Below are 26959 nucleotides of genomic sequence, written 5' to 3'. Positions count from 1 at the left end.
AGGGATACAAAATTTGGATGCAGAGACATTCTTCCCAACTGCGTTCTACTACTACTATATTCACATTGCTACAAACGATAACATATAAAAAACTACGATATTTGATAGAAAACAAAAAAAACCCTGAGACGAAAGGCACTGTCAATTGCTTTTCGAGGGGCTGGAGATATTCTCATATACCCTTTGAGCAGCAAGGGCTTGCGCAACAATTGGGCAGTCTCTCCCATACTCCACATGAGCCTCCCCAGCCGCGATTTCCTCCACAAACCTCATGTCATTCGGAATCCACAGTTCCCCTCTTCTGAGCCCACAGTCATTCCCTTCTGCAACAACACCATTCTCATCCACCCCGATATCCCACCTACCTTGCAAGCCTTCCTCCCTCACATACTTCCCCAAATCATACCCTTTTGGCCTTGCTAGACTACCAGTCACAAATAGAATAAAAGCCAAATTTCTATATCTCTCCACGTGGCCTTGGTTGTATTTCTCCCACTCCATAGTTTGAACAATACATAATTTCCTCACCTACCTCCTACCATCCCAAGACATATAGTATTGATGGGCCGACAGAATTCGACTCTGGCCGTCAATGTTATCTAGAACAACATCAATTTCCCCTAAAAAGGAACGTCGGAAGATCATCTGGCCAACCTTCTTCGTTCTAGGTTTGCAAACTCCCAACTGAATGCATGTTGCCAGAAACATAGCCGACATGCTCGTGTTTACCTTGTACTTGTGAGTCGCCTTCAAAAACTCCATGCCTAGAACCTTCCTGATTGCATGCAAAATCATAAAGTGTTTTGACTCTAGGACCATTAGTAGATGCTTCTTCGTAATCTCCCCAAGAAAGGCCATTTTCTACTTGGTTGATTCCAACAAAACAGGGATATCCATGGCTACTGCTTCCAAATTACTCAAAAGTTGGGAGCTATGAATTGACATTGCCTCCACACTTACCAAATATATAGCTCCCACCTCCGAAAAAGGCTGCGATTCGAAATGATTGTCTATCACAATGAGATCATTCCCCAACCCATACTTGAATTAAATCATGAGAAAGGCCTTTACTGCCATAATGCCTTACATATGACATGGAGGCTTAAACCATCGCCATCTAGCAATCATACCGAATTCAAGGAAAACCAAACAATTCGATGATTTTCTGAATTAATAAGTTCATCACTTGGTTAAAAGTTCAGACATGCCACATGTATATTCTGTCCTCCCATGTCACATCCCCACATGCTAGCCACATTGGAAATTGTCCCATTGAAATACCTCTCGTACTCGTGATCTTTTCCACATCCGACTGTCGTCATATCTAAATCATTGTTCAGAGTGGAGTGAATCCATGATGGTTTTATGCTTGCCACTTGTTTATCCAAGTCTTCAGCCAACTCGTTGCCTTCTCGATAAATATGGTATATTTTAAATTCTTCAAAACTTTTGAGCGCTTCCCTTATTGCATTAAGCCATCTCTCTAGCTGCCAACTCACAACCCATTGGTTCCTAATTCCATTTATTGTCAAAAGAGAAGCCCCTTCTAAGTAGATTTTTCCAATCCCCAATCTCCTACCAAGCTCAACCCCTTTTAAGGCTGTTATGAATTCTGCTATGTTGTTCGTGGTATTCCCAATATATTCAGCTGATCTTCCGATAATGAAGCCTTGGTCATCTCTAGCTATACAGGATGCACCTGCATGTCTTGGGTTACCCAAGGAAGCTCCGCCAAAGTTTATCTTTATCCATCCCTTCTTCGAAGCTTGCCAGCATATAGATCTGTGCTTATCTAAAACCTTCGATTGAGACAAATCATAACCCATAGGAACCACCAAGCTTGAAAATTTCTTCATCAACTTATTGTCTCGATTTGCAAAGGCATTAGAGATTCTAATGTCTTTTGTCCGCTTCATTTACCAACTCGACAATTGCTGCCTCCATTTTCGACACAAGATTTTCCCTAGGAATGGCCTGATCCCTGAAGACCCTTATGTTCCTCTCCTTCCAGAGTTCCCATATCAATGTGGAAGGGAGAACCGCCCAGATGCTATTGAACATTCCTTTATGGATCGGTGTTGGCCAAGAGATGAACCACTCTCCAATCCTCTAAGGCTCCACATGTTGGAGGTCCAATTTCCCCAGGAAAAATTTCCAACAAAATTGAGCATATGGACATGTCCAAAGGAGGTGATCTACAGCTTCCACATTGTTCTTGCACAACTGACATCTACTGGGTGCACAAATCCCAATTTTGGGAAGTCTATCCTGAGTCAAAATTCTTCCCTAGATGGCTAGCCAGGAGAAAACACCTTCTTTGGGTAGGACATCTTTGCCCCAGAGGAGTTTGATTGGCCATTGACCGTCTTCCAAAGCTGCTTCTTTGAGCTTATACCCAAGTTTTACCTTGCATTCTCCATCCTTTGGAGCACACCACCTGATTTTGTCTTTGTCCTGAGAGAGTGGAATGGGTTTGTCTTTGAGAATGTTGGCTAGAGAGTCTTTCTGACTTTGGGGGGCATCGATGCAATCCGAGGACTTCCAACACCATTTATCCATTCCATCAATCTTGACTACTCTAAAATTGCATACCCTAGTTCCCCAAACCCTAGAAGTTGCAACTTTGATCTCCGTCAAACTTTGATCCGCCCCTAGTTTCTTATGTCCATCCCATGAGTCATCCCAAAAGGATGTCGATTGGCCATCGCAAACTTCCCAAGTGATGTATTTTGACACTATTTCCCTGCTTTCACATATGAAATTCCAATTGGTCGAGCCTTTTGGAGGGTTTCTGATTCTTAGAATGCTAATGGGGTCATCAGAATCCAGATACCATCTTAAAATTCGCACGCACTTCAAATTTGATTTGTTCATGATCCAAGAAAGCTTAGCCTCGAGAGCCAAATTCATGATTTTGAGTTGTCGAATCCTAGCGCCTCCGGCACTCCTTGGTTTGCATACCTTATCCCAAGCAAGAAGGGGTTGTTTCTGATCATCATGGAGGCCAATCCAGAAGAATCTTTTCAAAATTTGATTAAGACTGTCTTCAACTGATGCCGGCAGTTCTGATAAGACAGCCTTGACCATGAGCAATCTGCTTGCAGAGGTTAGCCATTTTCCTTTCCAAAGCTCCATTTTCTTTTTGCAATTTTCAATCAATCTGTCCCAATAACACTTTTTGATGATACCTCCAAATAGAGGAAGGCCTAAGAATTTCCCAAGAAATTGTGCCACTTTTAAGCCCAAGATTCTAGCTATGTCTAGTTGTAGACCCGGTTGAACATTGAGAAAGAAAACATCGGATTTTTGCCAATTGATAGTTTGCCCAGAAGCTTTACTATAACTGTCTAATATGGACTTGGCACTTTTGACTTCTCCCCTAGAAGCTTCTCCACAAAGGATGGTATCAGATCAGCAAACTGTTGATGTATGATTGGCTCAATACCAAGGGTGATCTCAATACGCTTCCACTGTCCCTCTATCCTAGCAGTTATGATGCTCCTACCCAACGCTTCTGCCATTATGATGAAAAGGTATGGAGATAATGGGTCTCCTTGCCTTAGACCCCTGCTAGTGTTGAAATATCCATTGATAGGGATGGAGAATTTCGAAGAATCAATACATCCTCTAACACATTCAATCCAGGGGCGATCAAAACCAAATCTAGCTAAGACATCTAACAAGAAGTTTCTATCTACCAGATCATATGCTTTTATAATATCCAATTTGATGATCATGCTAGGATTCCTAAGTTTCCTGGTTGTGTGAATTGCTTCATGAGCAACAATTATTCCCACTGAGATAGACCTACCTGGGGCAAACCCACTCTGTTCCTCTGAAATGATCTTATCCAACAACTTTCTTAGTCTATTTGTCATTACTTTGGTGATTATCTTATAGCAAGTATTACATAAAGCAATCAGTCGAAAGTCACCCATACCTATCACTTCCTTCTTCTTGGGGATGAGGGCTAAGAAGGTATGGTTGATGGCACCAAAAATTGTTGCTTTTTTTCAAGATTCCTTTGCTTCCTTGAGCAGATCATCCTTGATGATCTCCCAAAAAGTTTGATAGAAGCAAGCCGAGAATCCATCAGGCGCAAGGGCTAGTTGAAATGTAGCCTTTCTGAGTTCCTCCAGAGTGATAGGCTTAGATATCTCACTGTTCTCTTCATCTGAAATGATGTTGGGGATTTGATTGAGGAAATCATTTCTGAAAGTTCTCTGATTTATACTTTGACTATCCCGGTTCAGGAGGTTTTGAAAATATTCACCACTTCTCGATTGATCTCCTCTTTAGAGCGGATCACAGTCCCATCTTCTTTGACCAATTCCAATATTCTATTTCTATTTTTGTTTGTGACTGCAGAATTGTGAAACAATTTTGTGTTCTTGTCCCCTTCCTTGAGCCATAGCTCTCGTGACTTTTGTCTCCAAAATTGTTCCTCCCTGGCCAAAATTTCTACTTGTTTCACTTTTAGCTTTTGCTCCAGTTTGAACTCTTCATCTCTCATACCATGAGATATAACCACATCATTCAGAGCCCTCAATTCATCTTCAATTCTTTTGTAGTGTCCCCTTTTCCTCTCTAGTTTGTTTGGGGGTTTGTTCGCCAATTCTGAGACCTGTTGGTCAATCAGAGGCAGAATTAGGGTTTCCTATTTTCTAGAAGGATGTTTCGACATTTTTGGTGGCCTGCATGTTGGAGTTTGTCAGTTTGGGTTCTGGATTCCTTTGGGTTTTTGGAGAGCTTCGCCATGATGGTACATGCATAACAAGCAGCGGAGTTTGGCAAACTTACTATTTTTAGTAAGTGGAGGCGAGAGCTGCTTATTTCTCTGGGTTTTTCTAGGTTTTCTGAGAGCCTTGTGATGGTATAACATGCAAATCAATTTGAAGACTTTTTCCTGACTTACTAATTTTTAGTAAGTTGCGACAGCTACTCAGAATGCGGTTACAATCACTTTGGAAACACTTACTATTTTTAGCAGTATGCTATTTTTAGTAAGTACTATTTTTAGCAGGGCTTCAACAGGCTAGTTCAGATGGTTATTTCTGGCAAGACAGTTGAGCAATTTGTTTTCCAACAATTTTGGAGCTTATTTTGGGTGATTTATGTTTAAGGAAAATATTTTACAAGTGAATTATTTATAGGGCATGTTGGACACCCTAGAATGAAGTATGTTAATTTTATGTAAAATAATTCACTTACTTCCTTGGACACCATATATCACTTTATGAATATTTCATAAAGTATATTGCTACCTAGCTAGATGGGGGGCGAATTGATGTATTAAGAATTATTTTTGGGCCTAAGTTAAGTGGACGACCCCTTTTGGTGAGGATACATGATTTAAAAATTAAAGCAAACATTATCCTAGCTTGGGCACCCAAATTGGATGAAATTGCATTTCATTTCGTGGCATTTTGGAGGGAGTTGAATTTGAATTTGGAGCTCTAAAAAGTTATAAATAAGAATGCTTGGCCTTCATTTGAGACTATCCATTATTTTTGGTTGATAACGAAGGAATGCATACCTTCTAGTGCCTCAGTTTCGTGCTTGAGAGATAGCGCCTAGCTGAATGTATGTCTGTTTCTCATCCAGAGGAGCAGATTGGACTCAATGTGGTGAAGATTTGTGTGGATTTCTGAGTGTACTTGTTGCTGGTCGCGGAGTGTGTTGAAGTAGATTCTTGGTCACGACTTTCAATGTGTCATTCTTCTCGTTCTGGGTATTTCTTCTATCTCTTTTTGTGGTTTGGCCGATTCATTTTGTGAGATTGTAGAGTCTAAAATAGTGTTTGGGATTTTTTTTTTGCAAAATCATACCCTAGCTGGCCGTACCATGTGGCTGAGTGATTTGGGATGCATGCATAAATTATTGGGGTCAGTTTGCCATGTTTTGTTGTCCTAGGATTGATCGCCTACCTCCTAGTGATCGTATGCTTTCAATTTCATGTCATTTGGTTAAGAATTGGGCGAGTTGTGAGTGTTTTAGTGAGATTTGGTGTTGCTGGTCTCTGTGTTTTCAGCGTGCTGGGAGTATATCAGATTTAGAGATTTTCCGATTTGGAGTGTCTTTTTGAGTGGAGTTGGTTTTAGGGTGTGTGGGTTCTTTGGTGTGGAGAGAAAGATCTTGGTAATTGTTTGCAGTTGTTGGTTTTGCATTCTTATCTTCTATGATTCATATTGTAATGTTGGTAGTAGTACTAACAACAATTTCTATTGATCTTTCTTAGACCCACTGCAAAGTGGAAGAGGTTGGCCTTGCCGCCTATCTTTGGGATAGTGATTTTTCTTAATTTGTAATCCATATTGTGCATTGTAAAGCTGGTTAGTAGTACTAACAACTATCTACTTGGATTATTGCTCTTAGTCCCATTGCATAAGTGAAAGAGGATAGCTTTGCCGCCTACTTTGAATATTGTAGTATTGTCCTCCTGCTGCATAAGCGGCAGAGTTGATTTGTAATTTCATTTCTAGTCCTCCCGCTGGATAAGCGGTTGAGTGATTGCTACTTCATTTTCTTGGCTTGTCCTCGGTTGGTTTACCACCAAGTGATCTTTCAGTATTCTCATTATCCTGCTGAAAAGTCAAAGGGGTTGGCGTGCCGCTCAAGTATTGTAATCAATTTCAGTTTCTTGCATCTAACAATCCCCTCAACACTATATGCTCTCACCCTCCCTAATTGGGCTCTCGGTGATCAAAAGGTGGAAAGGGTTACTTTCAGCAGTATTGGGATTTCATTTTCTAACACTAACGGGTGTTTGTGTTGATTGTAAACTGAAATAATTTTGAACAAAAATTAAGGGGGATATCACATCTTTGACTTTCTGTAAAAATGTTCTTGAAATGAACCCTATTCCACTCCTTGAGTTTGGCTTTAATATATGTGAGTTTCTTGTGGAAAATAAACATCTTGGACTGATTTCCAATTCGGCATTCCTGCCACCATTGATTCAAGGAATCTGTTATCACAAAAGATTGCACCCTTGTTGAGCTATAAACTCAGCAACCTTGTGAAACATGGAAACAACCCCAAAGTGTGGGACCTTGCGCAAGGGGGTTGAATCTCCGGAGAAGGCCGACTTCCTTCTCAATCCACGTGCAGGTGTTGAACCAACCCAACACTTCAAAACTTACTCCTAAGCCTATCCTAACCATAGTCTTAAGACTCATGGACTCGCCACAGACTAGCAAGTCCATGGGAGCCATGAGTCGACTCGCCAAGGACTTGCGAGGCGAGTCCATATGAAAGACTCGCGAGTCTTTCGCAAGGACTCGCGCGAGTCTTTTGCTCGGACTCGCGAGTCTTTCATATGGACTCGCGCAACCCAGTTTACATGCCATATAACCAATAAAACTCAGTTTTGTTTTATTTTTTCAACTCATTTGGCATTTTTGAAAAACAAGGGGATATGCTGCCAAAAAAATTTCTATTTTCTTTCCTAAGTTATTTCCTCATATTTTTTTCTTGTTTTTGAATCCTATTTTTCCCAAATGATTCATTGTCATTTTTTTTGTTGATTTTCTATAAAACCTTGCTGATTTTTTTATTTTTTCATGTTAAATCAGCAATGGCAAGTTAAACTCCAAGGGCAACCCCAAGGTCAGGAAGACAAAGAGATAAAGCATGGAAATATGGGATTCCAGGAAGCAAAAAGGGGGAGGTCACTTGCACCAAATGTACAAAATGGATGACAGGTGGAATCAATAGATTAAAATACTACCTTGCACAAATACCTAAATATGGTGTGGAGGCATGCCCCAAATCAACTCCTGAGATTATTAGAGAGATGAAGGCCATTCTTGCTAAGAATGATGTGCAAAAGGAAGAAAGACAAAAAACAAAAGAAGCCATGGCAGCTGCAATGAATCCCACATTGTCCACTTCAGGTCCCATTGGTCACACTTGTGGTCGTCAGTCACTTTCATCTTTTGGTGACAATGAGGGTGAGGCTAGTGGCACTCCTGTTACATCAGACCCTAAGTTTTTTGTACCACACAATGTTTCAGGTGCACAACCTTCACTTGAAGGTACATGATGGAATAGAGAGAAGCATGAACAAGCAAGGATAGCAGCTTCAAACTTTTGGTTTTACAATAATCTATCTTTCAATGCAGGAAACAATGTGTATTGGGAAGGTTTGAGATGTTATACATGATGATGAATAAAAGGAGTGTGCTATGATGATTTGAAGGAAGTGCGAAGTAGATCTAAGGTTTGGTGTCTGTGCAGAGAAGACATATGACTGTGAATTGTGAACTATTATCCGCATTCTAACAAATGCTATTTTGTATATAGTTCAATCTAATATTTCCATTGTCTCTGCACAACAATTTGTATCTTGCCTTGAAGAAGTGATCTTCAGTAGAGCAAGTCTTGATTTTGTATCTTGCCTAAGGTTGTGCACCTTAGTCTACAAGTTTGAAGAAGTGAGCTCTTTGGCAGGAAGCCATATTCATTGTAAATTGTTGATATATATTGTGAGTTAGATTCTCACCATGGTTTTTTCCCAGTTTGGGTTTTCCACATAAAAAACTTGGTGTTCTTGTGTTGATGCTTTTGGTGTTTTGGTGGTTTATTCTTTATACATAAATGTTTGGATGAACATTATGGGTCAAGTAACTTAATATGATCAAGTTTTTGTACATGTTGATTCACCCCCCCTCCCCCCGTCTCTTAGCTTCCAGTAGTGTTCAATAGTATGATGTTTGTGCCATTAATAATGGAAGAAAGAACACATTCAACATCATGAAAGGGTGGAAATAAGTTTGAAACCATTAAAGGCCAAAGAAGAAATCATAGAATGTTGCATAATGTCCTTATTGGCCAAAAGCGTTCTTAAGTTGAATAATTATGTCATGCATTGGTTGTGAGTTCTACAGTACTAGAGGAATCCAAGTTGTATTACTAAATGGAGCTAGAGGTAAGCGAACCATTAGAGTTTGAGAATATCATGGACAATGAAATTTTTGATGATGTCTTGTTGAGTGCAATCCAAAACGTCCATTCAAAAACATACATAGTTTATCCAGAAGCACTTCACCATTTCTTGAAGTTTTTTGTTAACAATGTATAATATTTCATACTACACAAATTTTAATCTAGACTCAATGTTGCTTGATAAGAATCACACAAGATTATTAGAATGAGTATATAATTTAACAAACAAGTAGAAAATTGATGAGTTCAAGTCTAGTTTGAACAAATACGAGCCCTTGTGTTGTGCATGTGATAGTTATATTCAAGAAGGGAAGAGATTGGAGGATGTGTACACTTTCATGCTATTAACAATACTACCATCAAGTATGAGTTTCCACTATTCCATATGGATGAATTGATGGATTATTTAAGCATGCTACTTTTCTAAGATTGATTTCAAGAGAGTATTATCAAATTATAGTATGTGAAGGAGATGAGACAAAAGACATCCTTTAAAACAAAGGATGGACCATATGAGTGGCTAGACAAGTCCTTTGGATTCACCTATAAACCATGTAACTTTATGAGACTATCAGATGAAGTTTTGAAACTTCTCTTAAATATAAGTCAATTAATTTGGATGATATTTTGGTGTTTAGCAAGACTAGGGAAGAACATCTTGAACACTTTGAACAAGTTTTGGCATAGTTGATATGGATAAATAATGTATAATTATGAAAAGTAGTTTTATGCAAAAGGAGCTAATATAATTGGGAGTTGTGATATTTCAAGATGAATTGAGAATATGAGTATAAAGAAGGTTCAAACATTGTTGAATGGTCAATACCATAGAATATATAAACTTTAGTGGGTTTTGTGTGTCACTCACACATTGCATTCAAAAGGACAAACTTGAAGGGGTAGTTGCAATAAGAAAGACTTTTGATTGACTAAAGAAGATGATGATAAATGCACAAATAATACCACTACTAGACTTTAAGAAGGTTTTTTAGTGGACTACAATGCTAGCAATAAGGCTATTAGTGTAGTTATAAGTTAAGAGGGTAAATCCATTGCATATTTAAGTGAGAAGTTGAATGAATCCAAGAAAATATTTCAATTTATGATTCAACTTGTCTTATGTGATTGTTCAAGCCTTACCAAAGTGGAGACACTATTTTTTTCCAAAGGAGTTCATTTTGTACACCGATCATTAGGCATAATTGATGTTTATTAATAGTCAAGCAAAGATTAATCATAAAGTTGGTGTAACCATTCAAGTTGCTCAACAAGGTCATATTGGTTGGATGACGAAGTGGATTTAGATGTGGTACCTTGCAAGGTGACTTTATAGCGACAGGTTGTTACACTGATCGCTAGGCACATGAAGTAGGTGGAGTATTAGCAAGGGTTTTCTTTTGTCCTCAATCATAAAGTTGGTGTAACCATTCAAGTTACAAAGGCTTTGAGTGGAACGTGAGTCTTATTGACTACCATGAGAATAAAATTTATTAAGCATAGAGATGAAGAAGGATTTGTTTGCCACAAATCTAGATTTAACTTATGCATGGATCCTAAGATTGGAGGTAAGGATTCTACTTAGGATTACTTTGTATAGGATGGATAGTGGTTCAAGAGAATATGGTTGTGTATATCACAATTACATGAGATAAAATATCATTGTAACTACATAGTAGAGGATTGGGAGCGCATTTTGATGTATAGGTAAGACATTTGCCATATTAAAGTGACATTTTTTTGTCATGTTTGCATGAAACGTAAGAATATTTGTTGAGAGATTTGAAATTTGTCAAATTGTGAAGTGTGTTCCTTAAAATTTATAAGATTATACAAGTTGATGCAATGATAATGGGGGATTAGTGGAAAACCAATATGAGTTCATCTAAATAACATGCTCAACCATAAACATAATGAACTCAAACCCTTTCAAAACATATCAAAAAAGATTAGTTAAACAAGAAGCTAATTAGGAAATGAAAAAAACAAAATGAACTTCCCCATGATACTCGCTATGCCATGGCTCTTCCTTGTCCTCCTCCTCTCCAAGATCATGCTGCTATTTGATGTATGCCCTCAGTTTGAGCACTTAGCACAAAAGGGATGCCAAATGGAGGATGGGAGATGGCTGATTGTGTCAAGTGTTAAATGAGGATACAAATGAAGTATTAGAGGCTAAATAGTAATTCCAACTAGTGGAAAAACTAAAGAATAATACAAAGGTTCCTACAAAGCACTCAAATTCTAAGTAAAATGTAATGCATGATAACTCCTATGTGTGTGTGTATCCTCAATAATGAAGGAATGAGCTCTATTTATAGAGGAAATGGGCAAATGAAGGGTTGAGATGGAGTTTATTGAGGAAGGGTTAGGATTGCCTGAGGAAGTCGTGATCCTCAATCCATGTGCTCCTCTTCAAGCCAATCACATGTTGATAAGTGTCAACAAGGGAAGGCTTGAGAGGAGAGGGAAAAATAATTTATTGCTTGAGATGACATGAGAGTTACCCTAGGTGGTTTCGTTAGGCTTAGGTTAGTGGATAAAGCTTTTATCCAAAGCATAAACTCTTGTGCAAGGGTTAAAGGATAACCATGGTCAAAGTAATGAATGCTTGAAGAAACCCATGAGTTAAATGGATGGTTAAGTTAGAGAGAAAGTCTCTAACCTAGGGTTGAGTTTGAGTTAACCATATATGGATATGTAAGAGCCTTTAATGGTTTGGAAGACTTTAGAGGTTAACCATTTGAAGACAAAGACTTTAATGGTTATTGAAGACTTTGGGGGTTTTTGAGAACTGACCTTTTCCTTAAGAAATGTGCAAATGTTTAGGAGGGGATTAGGCTAATTAGAAGAGATTAGAAGAATCAAGAAGATGGTTAGCGTGCAAGTGGGAAGGAATTTTAGGATTTAATTGAAATAAAATTAATTTATTTCAATTTATTGTGAAACTTGCATTTGAATAGATATTTAAATAAGTATTAATTTTTTTAAATGTGAAGTGTTGAAAATGTAGCTAGGTCGTATCCCTTGATTGGGCCGACCTAGCTTGGTAAATTTTAATGTGGCCTTCTGCCTTAAAATTTATTGTGTATGGGCCTATTTGGGATATTGTGTAACTTGTAAATTCAATAGGTCAAGACCTATTAATATGTAACTTGTAAAGTGTTATTGGTCAGGTCCTAATCAATGTAACTTGTGATATTGGTCTGACCCTATAACGGCGAATGTAACTTGTGGTTATAAATGGGTCTGGCCCTATAATGTAACTTGTGAATTTGTAATTTGGCTCCAAAGCCGACCTAGGCATAAGGGTTAAGGGCATGTATATAAAGGAAGTGACTTGAGGTCACAAGTCATATAACATAAGCGAATATAATCTGCCTTAATGCGATCTGTTCTTCTCCAAAAGATCAGCAAACTACATTATGAAGTCAGCAAAATTGTCTTCTAGCTGGACGAACATCCTCCTAGGTCTGTCAAGTCTTCCCCAAGGCTGCCGAACCTGCCCCAAGGCTGCTGAACTTACTTCAGGCTATGCTACATCTGTTGTAGGGCAAGTAAACTCCCTCACATGATCTGCAATCAACAATCTGGGCGATTGTTCAAATCTGACCTGAACTGTGATTCAGATAAGTTCTTTGTATGCCCTAGAAGGGCAGTATTGTAATCTGCTGCTATACCTAATCTAATCAGATCTGAGATCTTTGGTTGTTGGGTTTTTCCTCCAAGAGGTAGGTTATATACAACTAATTTGATCACTAAAAACTAACATGGTATCAGAGCCAGGTTCATATTAGCATAATCAAATTAACAGATTCGTGAAGTATATCGGAAGTTTTTGGAGGTGTTTGAGAGGCTTAATGACTGGTGGTTCAGTTCTTGTGTAGCTGGTCGTACCCTCATGCTAGCCATACCTTTATGCTGATTATGTCATTACTTCCTACAAGTTTGGAAATAGATCAGAAAGGAGGAAGATTGAAGGGGTCCTACTATTCTGGCAGGCCATAATAGTCAGTAGGTAAGGACGGGTGAACATGGTGAGAATCGCTGTCTTTAATCATAAATGTTTATATGGCTCCTTGAGTTTACATGTAGTTTCCAGTCACTTGCAAGGTGAACATCTGATGTTTCATTGATTTTAATTAAGTTTGTTATTGGCTGACCTAGCTGTTTGGCCAGATTGAGTTAACAGATCCACTCTTTCATAAAATAACCCTTACCAAGTTGATATGTCCTTATTCAATAATTTTCTGAGTGTTTTTTTGGTAAGCTATAATTTGGTACAGTATTTTCCAACATTGGCATGATACTTGGTTTGTGCAAGTTGACAATGCTGCAAATTAGTATCAAGGTTACTTTTTCAGTCTACTATGTTGACAACTTTGAGTGATCCTCGCATGCAACTCCTATATGTCGTCACTGAGTTGAAGATAGATGATAAGTGGTGACGAGGCCCAAAGGTCACGCAATCATCATCAGATGCTTCATTATGACCTAAGTGGATGGTAATTTCATTGCTAAGCAAAGTTAGGAAAGAATGTTGAGGACTAACTTATAAGAGAAGTATTTTCTGAATTTTTCATGTTTTTATCAATTCATTAGATAGTGAATCATGTATGATAGTCTTGAAATATTAGTAACCTCTCATAAATGCTTTCAGGACGAACTAAGGAGCATAAAGATGATGATTGTATTCAAAAGAAGAAGGTTTTGAGACATCTTGTGAGGAAGCATCACAGGCTGAAGACTAAGAGACATAGCTTAGCTTGTTGTTTTCAGCTCCAAAGGGAGCTTGTTGTATTCAGCTTAAGAGGGAGCTTGTTTGTTGTTTCAGTTTTAGAGGAAGCTATATCCTTGGTTAAGGCAATCTTCCAGGAGAAGGTTGAGGTGAAAGCCCTCGTTCCACCCTCTGCAAGTAGGCATGGTGGTATTACATTCTTCTCTAGGAGAATTCTAAGGTTAGAGCCCTCGTTCCACCCTCCGCGGAGTGCAAGGTGGGACCACCTCTGCGGAGTGCAAGGTGGTAGTTTCTTTGAGGTGCAAGACCTCTTCCACCCTCTGCGAGCAATGCAAGGTGGATCCATCCTCTGCGGTTGTGCATGATGAGTATCATGGAAAGAGTCCATGATGTACTTAGGATTCATCCTCTGCAGGTATGCATGATGAATATCATGGAACGAGTCCATGATGTATATTGAATTCATCCTCTATGAGAATGCATGGTGGATATCATGGAAAGAGTCCATGAAACATGGTCACGATGTAGCTTGATTAATCAAGGGATCCTCCCTAGCTAAGAGGGAGTGTTGAAAATGTAGCTAGGTCGTATCCCTTGATTGGGCCGACCTAGCTTGGTAAATTTTAATGTGGCCTTCGGCCTTAAAATTTATTGTGTATGGGCCTATTTGGGATATTGTGTAACTTGTAAATTCAATAGGTAAGGACCTATTAATATGTAACTTGTAAAGTGTTATTGGTCAGGTCCTAACCGATGTAACTTGTGATATTGGTCTGACCCTATAATGGCGAATGTAACTTGTGGTTATAAATGGGTCTGACCCTATAATGTAACTTGTGAATTTGTAATTTGGCACCAAAACCGACCTAGGCATAAGGGTAAAGGGCATGTATATAAAGGAAGTGACTTGAGGTCACAAGTCATATAACATAAGCGAATATCATCTGCCTTAATGCGATCTGTTCTGCTCCAAAAGATCAGCGAACTACATTCTGAAGTCAGCGAAATTGTCTTCTAGCTGGGCGAACATCCTCCTAGGTCTGCCGAGCCTGCCCCAAGGCTGCCAAACCTGCTCCAACGCTGCTGAACTTACTTTAGGCTGTGCTACATTTGTTCTAGAGAAAGCGAACTCCCTCACATGATATGCAATCAACAATTTGGGCGATTGTTCAAATCTGACCTGAACTGTGAATTAGATAAGTTCTTTGTATGCCCTAGAAGGGCAGTATTGTAATCTGCTGCTATACCTAATCTAATCAGATCTGAGATCTTTGATTGCTGGGTTTTTCCTCCAAGAGGGAGGTTCTATACTGCTAATCTGATCACTAAAAACTAACAAAGAGGGTATTTAATTAAATGTGAAAAGGGTATTTATTAAAATAAATATGATTTATTTAATTAAAAGTCACAATATGGTTCAAATGAATTAAATCAAATAAATTGAATAGTTTATTTAATTGATAGGAGAAGAGAGTTAAGATGAATTAATTAAATATTAATTGTTGATCAATGGTTAAATAATCAAATAAATGCTAAGTATTCATTTAATTAAGTGGACATATTTGGGTGTCTACACAAGCGTTTGCCAATCTAGAGAATATTCAAGAGGGAAATTTCAATAGAATTTATCTTTGTATTATGGATACAAAGGGGTAATGACTATCCTTGTAGTAATTGACAATTTTTAAAAAATGGTGTAGTTCATTCCTTATAAAAACACAAATGACGCTTTCAAGATTGCAAATCTATTCTTCAAGAAAGTAGTGAGGTTACATGTGTTGTCACAAAGTATCAACACAAATAGATATAATAAGTTCTTGAACCATTTTGCGTGCAAATTGTAGAAAAGGTTGGGCACACAACCAAACTACCACTCTACCTTCTCTCCATAAATTCATGGTCATAAAGAGGTTGTTAATATAAGTTTATGTAATCTCCTAAGAATTTTGGTGGGAGATAGACCACCATAGTGAGATTATTTTATAGCACAAGCTAAGTTTTGTTCAATAACTCAATTAGTCCAAGATTCATTTTTTTAGGTTGTTTATGAGACATATTACAAAGATTTTATAGACTTGTTCAAGATCCTTAATGAAGAACACACTAATGCAAATGTGGAAGATTTTACATGACACATGCATAAGTGAAGAAGTTGTTGAAGAGAAGCAACAATAATTGTAAGACGCGTGCAAATAAGAATAAAAGAGAAAATACTTTCTTATAAGGTGAGTTAGTAATATTTGAGGAAGGAACAATTACCTATAAGAACCTATAATAATTTGAAGACAAAGAAGATTAACACTTGCTGAATGTGGTGCATAATTTTTTAGAATGCTAAGGAGGTCAAATTAGTACATTGTTTGGATAGTTCTCACTAGTATTCAATGTGGTTGATTTCTGTAAAAATCATAAAGTTGAGGACGTAGAGAAGATTATATCATCACTATAGGATAAAGATTGGAGGCAATGGTCTATAAAAGATTAAGAGACGAGATATAACAAATTCTAAATGAGCACCTAAGTAGATGAAGTAAGAAGGAATATAAAGAATATCTAGTCCAATGGAAGGGGTTCAAAAGATGATACATGACTTTTTCAAGATGAAGTAGGCTTTTTGAGGTCACTAAGACACCCACTCTCACTTAATTTTGAACACCAATCTCAAAATTATGTCACTTTGGATCTCCAATGTAGGAGCATCTCAAGGATCAAACAATCTTGCATCACCCCCAAAATATTTTTTTTCACATTTTGTTTATTTTGCAAGTTTCTACTACAATTCTAGCCATCATATTCTTACCACAAAATATGATTTACATCATAGAGACTATTATGTTCCAACACCACAAATTGATTCCAAAGTTTACTAACGATATCAAAATTCATGATGAATTGATACTATACCAATTATATGTTGATTCCCTCTAGGAACCTATAATAAGTTGACAAAGAAAATTAGCACTTGCACAATGTGGTTCAAAAATTTTGAGAATGCTAATGAGGTTGAATTAGTAGAGTTTGGAAATCTCACCGGTGTTTGATGTGCTTGATTTGTAAAAATATGATGAAGTTGGGAATGTAGAGAAGAATATATCATCACCATAGAGTTAGATTGAAGGCAACAATCTATAGGAGACTAAGAGATGAGATAGAACAAATTCCAAATGAGTACTTGAGAAATAGAAATAGGAAGGAATATAGAAAGTATATAGTCTAATGGAAGGGGTCCAAAAAAATTTATATGGACTTTTGAAGATGAAGCATGCTAATTGTAGTCACCACAACACCCTCTCTCACTTCATTTTGAGCATTATTCTCAAAATTTTATTACTTGGGGTGTCTAATGTAGAAGCATCTTGAGGATTGAACAATCTTGCATCACCCAAAAATATTGTGTTTCACATTCTGTTTATTTTGCAAAGGTTCTAGTAATCACAATTTCACTAGAAAATATTGTTTAGGTCATGGAGGCTATTTTGTTCTAATCACCATTTTAAACACACTAAATTTACAATTTCAAGACCTTACTTTTGCAACACAGCAAATCGATTCAACAACTTACCTACAATATCAAAATTCATAATAAATTCGTACTACACTAAAACTATATGGATTCTCAAAAGTAGTCTCTAGTTAATGACATAACATTAACTTACGGACAAACACAAAACTTTACACCAATATTTGAATACATTTCCAAACTTATTGGTTCTAATGTGGTTTTTGATTAGAACCACATCAAGTTAAAATACCTTATCTTACTAGACACACCACTTTCATCGCAAATAATGTCTTCTCTAGCCCTTCTACACATTGTGTAGAAAGAATCGCACCACCTTATGGTCAACACACTTCATCATAATTGTTTACATTCATTATATAAACACCATTCATCGTGGTTTGGAAACAATCTCAAGATATCAAAGGATAGGGATTGATTTATGATCTAGCTTATCATCATAGAGTTTGGTACAAAAATAATTGAGGAAGTAGACTTGAACAAAGGATTTTGAAAGGTTTTCAATTGATATATCAAATACATCCTATTAGCATAGAATAAAGTAACACCAATTCTTATTCCCAAAATTTATAATGATTTGTTATGCCCATGGCATTTCTCACATGTACACTCATTGTTTAGATGTTGAATTTAATTTCCATCATGTTAGAGTATTGGGTAAAATAATGATTTGTGTCATCTCATTTGTCTTCTACATCTTACTTTGTCGTATACTTTTGTTAGTATTTTTATTTTGTATGTTTGGGTAACACAAGTAGATTGTCTTTTGTCGGGCCCTCTATTCATGACTGCATCAATTAACTATATCTTCTTATTTTCGCACTAACTTGTACTTTAACAATTTTTTACTTGGTCATGTTGTGACATTTCAAGAAATGTATATATCAAATTTATCTTTGTGTGCCTATATCATCACCATTCCATCTCACCATGTTGCATGGGAAACAAGTTGTTGCAACTACTAAACAAACTAGAAAATGACACTACATGTTGGATTTACTCCATGAATCAATATGTTCATGAGAAGTCAGATTATCTATAGAATTGTATAAGGTGTTAACATGATGTTTTGATTGACTAATCCACTCTTTTTCTACCTATTCTCACTACTAAAAATTGTGATAATTAATTGCCATTATTGTTGACATTACATTACATTGGAGTCATTTTTAAAAATTGTAATGTTTGTGTGACACTATTACATATTTAATTAATGAACAAATAACAGAATGATATTGGCATTACATCAACTATTTAAATAGCAAGCTATAATTAAAGCTTTGTCATATGTACATTGTTGTTTATTGAGCATATATCTCTATAAATGTGTATGTTTGTGCACATGAGCCCAATGAATGTCTAATTGGAAGCTTATTTAATAATTCATTGTATATTTATATATTCACATTATATGTGCTGATTGGTTGCGTACTATGCATTATTGTGTAGTAGGTATATATCCTTTATATAGTGTAGTATTCGTATGCACATATGAACTTTATGAATATTTAATTATGATTATTTAATAATTCATTATCTTTATATGTGCACTTTTAATTTGCTATATAGAAGCTCATTTATATGTGTGCTTTGGATACATTTAATAGGATGTGGGGTGTACAAGTGACAAGTTGATCTCCTTGAAGGATGGGAGATCTGCCCAAAAAATTTCTACCCATTGTATTGAATTTCCTAAGGGGTAAGTTTTCTTTGAATGGATCTATTTATGGGTTTTTAAATTATAGGAAGTCACATTAGTAAGGAAGATGGTTTTGGTTTTATTAGTAAATTCAACCATGAATTAAGACTTTTATCTCAATTAGAATCTCATAAAAGTGAAAATTAAATGTGTCTTGTGATTGTAAAGGATCCTTATTCATAGATTGTAATCTTAGCAAACTTTAACAATGTATTTGATCAAACAAATCCTTTAAGAAGAACAAAAGGTCTATCAAAGAAGAAAGGAGGGGAAAATACCACTTCCCCGTCAGGAAAGCCAAACCCACTCTTACATAACCCTAAAATTTCCCTAATTACCCATTTTGAATAGAGAGAGAAAGGAAAATGAGTGGAAGCAAGAAGAGAGCATCAAGGGTGCAAGACCATTTCACCCTAGAAGAACCTCGAGGTGTGAGAATCCATCTTCTAGGTGTGAGAATCCAACCCTTAGGTCTATGTTGTGCAATGTGTTAATGTGTTGTGGTTGAATTCAATGTTTGTCATTGTGGTTCATTTTTGTGCATCGTGAAAAGTTTAAGTTGTGTTTAAACCTAATGTTATTATTAAAAGTTCAATTGAGTTTTAAATTTGTTGTCTTATGGAGGGTAAGTTGAGTGTAGAAATATTTCTAGAATTTGAGCAAAAAGGTTTAGCTTCATCTTACACCCATTTTTTTTTTATGTTGTGAATTTATGTTACAATAATGATCTTGGATTCAAGTTACTTATTGTAGATCAACGTGTTGGACATGCAATGCAATCTAATAGATGGAGGGAATTTAACTACTTTTTTGTGTTATCTACTTAAAGGTATGTTCCAATAACCTTTTTGGCCATGAAAATTAAAACCTTGATTTTTATTTTTTTTGTGGGTGTAGAGGTTGTGCAATGACATGCAAAGGAGGTATTAACATAGTAGGCCTTCAGGCTTGGAGGGTTTTGTTCATTCATTTGGAAGGATTATAGCAACAATGATAGCGTGACATATCCTACCCATAAGTGAGGTGGAATTCATGGATGGCTAAAACTACTTGAGACTTTGGAGGTTGGAACTTCAGAGCTTCATAATTCTAGGTAATGCACATATATTTGTCCTGTATAGATATCATGTATCCACTCTTCTCACCCTTGACGCTTCATAAAAATTATTACATTATGTTCATCTGGGGATTGGAACGAATAAATACTAGTTGTCTAACCATGGTAAATTCTTTTCCAAGCGCAGGTGAAAATTGATCCATAATATCAAGAAATATTTTTCTAAATGTAATTTAGAATACATTGGGTGCCCTTTCAGCTCAGTAATGGTCAATTTCTAGTTCTCATATGTGACTGTTTGTGTCATTGTCTGTTTCTCTTGCTGAATGAAATAGAAGAACCTAACTAATTGTTCTAGAAAATATACCATGCCAGAGTCATAGAACCAAACTGAGGAAAAGGCTAATAAATGGTTGATCTCTGGAAAAATCATTTATAAATACAGCAGGCTGTGAGTCATAGGTTACCTGACTGATCTTACAAGACCAAGAAATCCGGATGAATGTTAATGTTTATGACACATCAATGGTTTGGGTATAATTATGTTCTCATGCAGCTGCTTAGCTTATTTTGGCTAGCTGTCGCTGCTCAATATTTTTAGGAATTATTTGTGGAGCAGCTGGCCCCATGAATATTTATCTTTGTTGCTTATTTTTAAACAAGACATTTTTATTTCTTTTTAATAGTATTAATACTAATTTGTATACTTAAAATTTGAAAAACAAAATAGAAATAAAATCTTAAAAAAAGAGGGAGAGCAAATTGTGGAGCCATGTGGCACTTTTGTTAATAAGCAGTCAGTGCTTAGTTCCAGCCCCCCTTTTCTTCCGTGGCTTATTCTTAATTCCTAAACAATAGCTGCTCCACCAAAGTAGGGAAAGATTCTAAATTACCCTTTTTTTCACAATTTTAAAGTTGCATGGGAACACTTAACTGCTTAAATTTAAGCAGAAAATAGAGTTAAGCAGCCGCATGGGAACATAAGGTAATAGAATGTAACATTGGCATACAAGACATATAAAAAGGGCATAAATTTAGGTTAATTTGTAGGGAAGAAGCAGCTTTAACTTGTGCAATAGATCAATGGAAATCAAAGACTGCGTCCAATTTTTTTATTTGGTTTACAAATCCAGCACACAAAAAATTCATTAATGTAATATTCAACATTGGATAAAAGCCTCACAATAATTTATTTTTTATCATAAAAAACATTAATGGTTTAAAACATAACTATTCAACATGAAAAACAATCATCAATATTATTAAACAGATGCACCACAATTATTCTAAATTGAAATAAATCAGACAATAATTGATAATTTATAAGTTATTTTACTAAATTTAAGTGGTAAGAGGATTTGAAAACGGTTTTTATCTTAATTCAATGTGTTTTAGGGTATTAAAGTATTTTTAAACTTTTAAAATTTGTTAAAATTTTGTTGATTAATCTACTCACAAAACTATACAGAGTCCATAATTAAATAACTTTTGTAAACACAGTTGAAGATTAACTATTGAATTAGAATTTATGTTAGAATGAGGGTTACAGCTCAATTGCGATTAAGCTTTAGTTAAGGATTCAATTAGAGTTAGGGAGAACATATATGGTAAAATTTACAGTTTAATATATGGTTAAGATTATAGTTCAACTTGGGTTATGGTCCAATTCCGATTAGAATTATGATTCAATATGGATTAGGGTTAAAATAGATTACAAATACATATCTAATAAGAAACGATTGACTTGGGAGAGTGAAAGGAATGAATATATTGCTAGAAAGGAGAATGTAATGTTAGATTTACATGATAAGAAAAGAATGAGGTGAAACATTAGAAAGGGGTTGCAAAATAATCTAAATTAGTAAAATTTAAAGATTGGGAGATGCTCTTTTAGATCATTCATTATCCATTAAGTGGTGTATAGAAAATTTGTTTAAATGATCGAATAAATAGATTGTAAATGAAAATAGATATGTTGTAGTGATGCATGTGCATTATTGTAAAGGAAGTAGACAACATTAAAAATTGTAATGTAGTGACATCATGGATTCAATATGTTGTTAATCACTAAATTAAAACACACACATACACACATAGATTGAAGTACAATGGTATGTATTATTCTTATTCATATGTGTTGATTTATCAGTCTGTATACTTTTGAGTTACAAGGAAAAATAGACTAAGTTCATTGTAAACACTCTCGGCATGTATATGTGTGTCTCTTAAACAATCGATGTGGCATTCTTATCCCTCCAAACCACATGCATCAATTTTATTGACTAAAATTTGCCACTTGAAAAGACTCGCCCAAACTCTCCCAAACTTGGGGAGTCTAAGGCAGGCCAAGCTAGCTGACTCTAGGACACTCCGCATCAGACTCGGCCAAGTCTTTCCTAAACTCGTAGAGTCTTGAGACTCACCCAAACTCTTTGAGTCTTGGTAAGTTTGGGCCTAAGACTCAACCATTTTATTATTTTTTTTAAACACAAAATTTCAATGCTTTTTTGGTTTAAAACATGCCCATCTAGGACTTTAAAAAAATGAAAATGGTGTGTGGCATGAAGGTTTGTCTGGTTTTGAAGGTCTTCATATGGTCTGCCCCTCAACCCTACTAGGGGCGTTGCCCCTAGACCCTTGCAATGGGTGCTACCTTCAACCTCGTTTTCATGTTAACCCCATCAAACTATAAGTCTAAGAAAGTAATAGGCCAATGATAAATGGTGATCATAAAAGTTTTAAAAATACATATCCCTTGTTACAAATCTCCACATATTCACAGTCAAATCCACAATCAAGGATTATCTTGTTTCATATATTGGGCAACTTGTTTAGCATAGAAGGACCGCAATAGACAAAATTGGTATGTGTGTTCGTGGTAAAATTATGGTTTCATTAATTAAGATAATTAACCACTAATCTTACCTAAGGGGCCAATACATTGAAAGAGGGGGGTAAATCCAATAGATCTACCAACAATTCAATTCGAAAAAGGGCTAGGAATATTGATTAGACTTACCAATTTGTTGTCTCCCTCTTTTAGTTGAAATTTGGATTTGAATTGTGGAATTAGGGCAAGACAGGGGACAATTGAAGAGGAATAGTAAAAACAGACTGCTACAGATATCCAACAGAGTCACAGATAGGGATCTCGACAGAAGAAGAGAATTAGAACCTGTTCTTGAAAGTTCGGGCTGATTTTTTGGGACTAGGTAGTGGAGATTCACCCTGGTTCTCCGATTTTCTCTCTGTCGAAATCTGAACCTATTCATCGTCATCAACTCTATCGGAATCTTTGAGTACAACTCCTGAGTTAATTCCCTACACATAGAAAGAGAGGAAAATAGGTTGTGGATAGGGCTTTGCCTTGGGTCAAACCCCGATTTAGGAATTAACCTTGAATTGAATAATATAAATACTGAAGTAAATGCTAGGAGATATACCTAAGATATGCAATGGTTGATAGAAAGAATGAAGATGCAATGCTCTTTAGATATGATCACAAATGTTGGATGTAATGGCATGACAAACACATGAACATGAAAAACCTAATCAAACACACATGCTTGCATGAAGATTGATGTAACTTTTCTCCATAATGCTTGAAGGATAAAATATTGTCTTGAATGTCTGAAAATGCTTGATGATGATTGCTTGAATGTGTGAGTGCTAGGTAAGGAGTCTTATAGTCCTCTAGGTCTAAAATCAATTGATAGGATGTCTTTAAATATGGTTCCCTAGGTAAATTACCGATTAGGCCAACCTCCAACAGTCAAGTGTAGCTACGGAGACTGGAATCCATCAGGGAGGGAGAGAGCCTGCCCAAATTCAAATTGGGTCATGTTTAAGGGGGACCAGGGTAGTTTGGGGCACCCTGGTCCAAGACCAAGGTGCTCCACACCTTGGTCCTACAAAAAACAAGACCAGCAACTCAAAATCCAAGGGAAGGAAACTCTAGGATGGGGCCCACTCAACGGTATCAATAGGTGAGATCAAAGTTGGAGTAAAGAGGACCAAAATGGACCTAGGGGTAATAAAGATAGGACACACTAAAGTAGGAGCACAAACATGATGTGTAAATTGTATCGGTTACAATTTACAACACTATAGTATGCTATAGTCCTTATATTGTTGATACAAGTTAAGTCATAGTTGGCAAGAAATGCCATTTTCATAATTCAAAATGTATCAATCATGCCTCGTATCATAGCTAAAGTCAAAAAAGAACATAACCATTTATCTTTTTACTTAACCACACCTCTTTATTAATGAGCTTGCCAAAAAACATGCAATATTGAAGGCTTCCAAAAAAAATTATTAACAAATTTCTCACTTGAATATACATACCAGTCATTGAGACACAAGCAAATATCATGGCTACATCATCATCTAGGCCCATCTTAGATGCTAGCACATGACTTGTGATGTTGGGATGAATAATGAACCTCCTTTGAGCCATAGTCTTATAGTTTCAGTTTTGATATTTGTTCTAATGCATGGATTTCATATTCCATGAGTTTTGTGTACATTTGACGAATATTTATATATCTAAATGTGTTATTTCTTTCATCTACAATTTGCATTTATACTATGCGATCGTTGTATACTTGTATATGTGATCAAATTAGCTTCTATTTGATGATGCAATTGTGTCTTTAAGGTTTATTCATTAAAGGATGTATCAAACAAGTTTTAAATCTTTAAAAACTTATAAATTTCTTGGGTTTTTCAATTTGCCATGTTTTTGTCGAGTTTGTACACCAAGTTTAAGTCTCAGTCTTGATCAATTATGTTTTATAATCAATGAATTAATAAATAATTTTAAGAATATAATAAACACTTTACACAATATTCATCAAATATGATATAAATTTTTAAATTTAAAATTAAAAAATACTACAAATACAATCTATATAAAAATTGTCCCAAATCATTAGTTTACACTATCTTTAAATACTTCACCATTTATTTATTCTTATTGATAAAATATAATAAATTTAAAAAATATTATTTAATAGCTTCACATCAAATAAAGGTCACACACTATTATATTGTCATCCATATGATACTACCAATCATAGCCCAAGGAGTTGCCATGGGGTTGATGGATTTTCTAGGCCATTGGGCCACAATGCTACTTCGAGTGCATCGACACCAAGAAATAAGAGATCTACTAGTAAGTGCAAATTAAGCTTTAAGAAGTGGATATAGGAAGAGACGAACAACAGAGTGTAAGAAAGAAGAGCTCAAGAGTTGAAATATGAATGCAAAAAGTCATAGAAGCATTTATGAGAGGACTTAGTTGCATTGCCAATGAAAAGCATTAAACTTATGGTAATTGCATATTAGGTGCATTTCATGATTGTCCCACATGATGTGGGAGAAATAGATGTGAACAATGCAAAGGAATAGATTAAAAAAGAAACTACATTAGAGGAAATCATGTCTTCACAATGCAACTTGAGGATGGGAAAAATTGTTTAAGAAACTATGAAAGGTTAACTAATATTGTAGATCAACATCACAAAAGAAAGGGATTCAAAATGGTAGTGCATTAATGGTGGACCTAACAAGACAACCAACTAGTGAAAATTGTTAAACTTTATCATAAACCAAAATTGGAAGGAAGTAAATGGGACAAATGTGGGCCAAATTTTTGAGTTGATATTTTGGGAAAGCATTTACGCAATCATTGAAACAAGGGAATGATAAAAGATATAATATTTTTGAATTTTGTGGAGATTAATAATACAAACGAAATGTTAACACCCATTCTAGTGCAAAGGGAGAAATGTCTATACTATTTACAAGAGAGCTAGTAGGTGGTGGTCCCATGCCATAGGTCATTTAAATTTTATGTTTCAATCAGTATTATAGATGGCCTTATATGATTTTTGAATCAGATACTAAAAAATATTTTAAAAATTCTCTTGTAGAGTTATTATAATTTAAAGATTGAAATAATGAAAAATATGTCATATAGTTGCACACATTTCCTTCCCTTCTTTTTATATTTCTCTTCAAATTTTACATAAGAAAATGAACATATGTATACTAAGTCTTGAGAAGTTTCTAAAAGGAGTAATTGAGAAACCAATGATGATCAGTGACAACATGGAACCAATAGTATCCCTTAGTATAAATCACAATGGTCAAACTTTAATACCAATAATAGTGTTATTCTTGGCTAAATTATTTGATAACCGTCATGCCAAGTTTGCCAAACTATTATTTAGACTCATTGATTCATGCCTTAGACAAAATAAGAAGGTTGGTCTAGGGAAATGTTGGCACAAAATATGAAAACGCATAGGAATAAGAATGATATTAGTTGTAGATTAACGACAAGATAGCGAAAGACAATAGGATACCATTTTATAGGTAGTAAGTGCCAATTTTTCCAAATATCATGAAAAGAGCGGTAAAGGTTAACATAGGGGGAAATTATGGTATGTTAGTTGAAAAGCCTGTTTCTAGTCAGTGCTTATGAATACCTATTATATAAACATTAACAAGACAAACCATAGGTGAATTGCAAGCAATATAAGATAATATAGTGCAAGATGAGAGAATTCAAAGAACAAGTCATAGATAGTTTCCTAGTAAGGTGAAGACAATTTAAGGTCCAAGACGGATAATGTAATATATTACAAAACCCTAAGGGTGGGTAGATGGGATAAAGGAAAGTACTACTCAATTGGTATTGTAACATTTATTATTGACTTTTATGTGATCCTTAGCTCAAGGTGCCTATGCATTTGTTGCAATTGAAATATTAATATAATGAATCATGTCTTCTTCTTTCTTTTCTAATTGAATTTTTATGATAATGTTTTCCTTTTCTTTTTCATAGGTGATGAATCTAAGTGCCCTAGCACATTGTGTAAGACCTTTAGTGGTCAAGAGACCATTGTTATCAGGTATTCTAATATTTATTTATTCATATGTTCATCAAAATGTGTCTTTTATAATGGTATCTATAAATCCAACATTATCCACAAA

At 35.8% G+C, this 26959-nt stretch overlaps 1 protein-coding gene across 2 annotated transcripts in view; it reads right to left on the bottom strand.

The window, feature by feature from the left end:
• Positions 1 to 26959, bottom strand: part of LOC131063388 (probable rhamnogalacturonate lyase B) — a 263290-nt gene that overhangs the window by 14624 nt on the left and 221707 nt on the right. The gene's annotated exons all lie outside the window — the stretch shown is intronic.

The sequence above is a fragment of the Cryptomeria japonica genome, chromosome 10 (assembly GCF_030272615.1).
Source record: "Cryptomeria japonica chromosome 10, Sugi_1.0, whole genome shotgun sequence".
Taxonomy (NCBI): Eukaryota; Viridiplantae; Streptophyta; class Pinopsida; order Cupressales; family Cupressaceae; genus Cryptomeria; species Cryptomeria japonica.
This window is presented reverse-complemented; position numbering and strand designations above follow the sequence as displayed.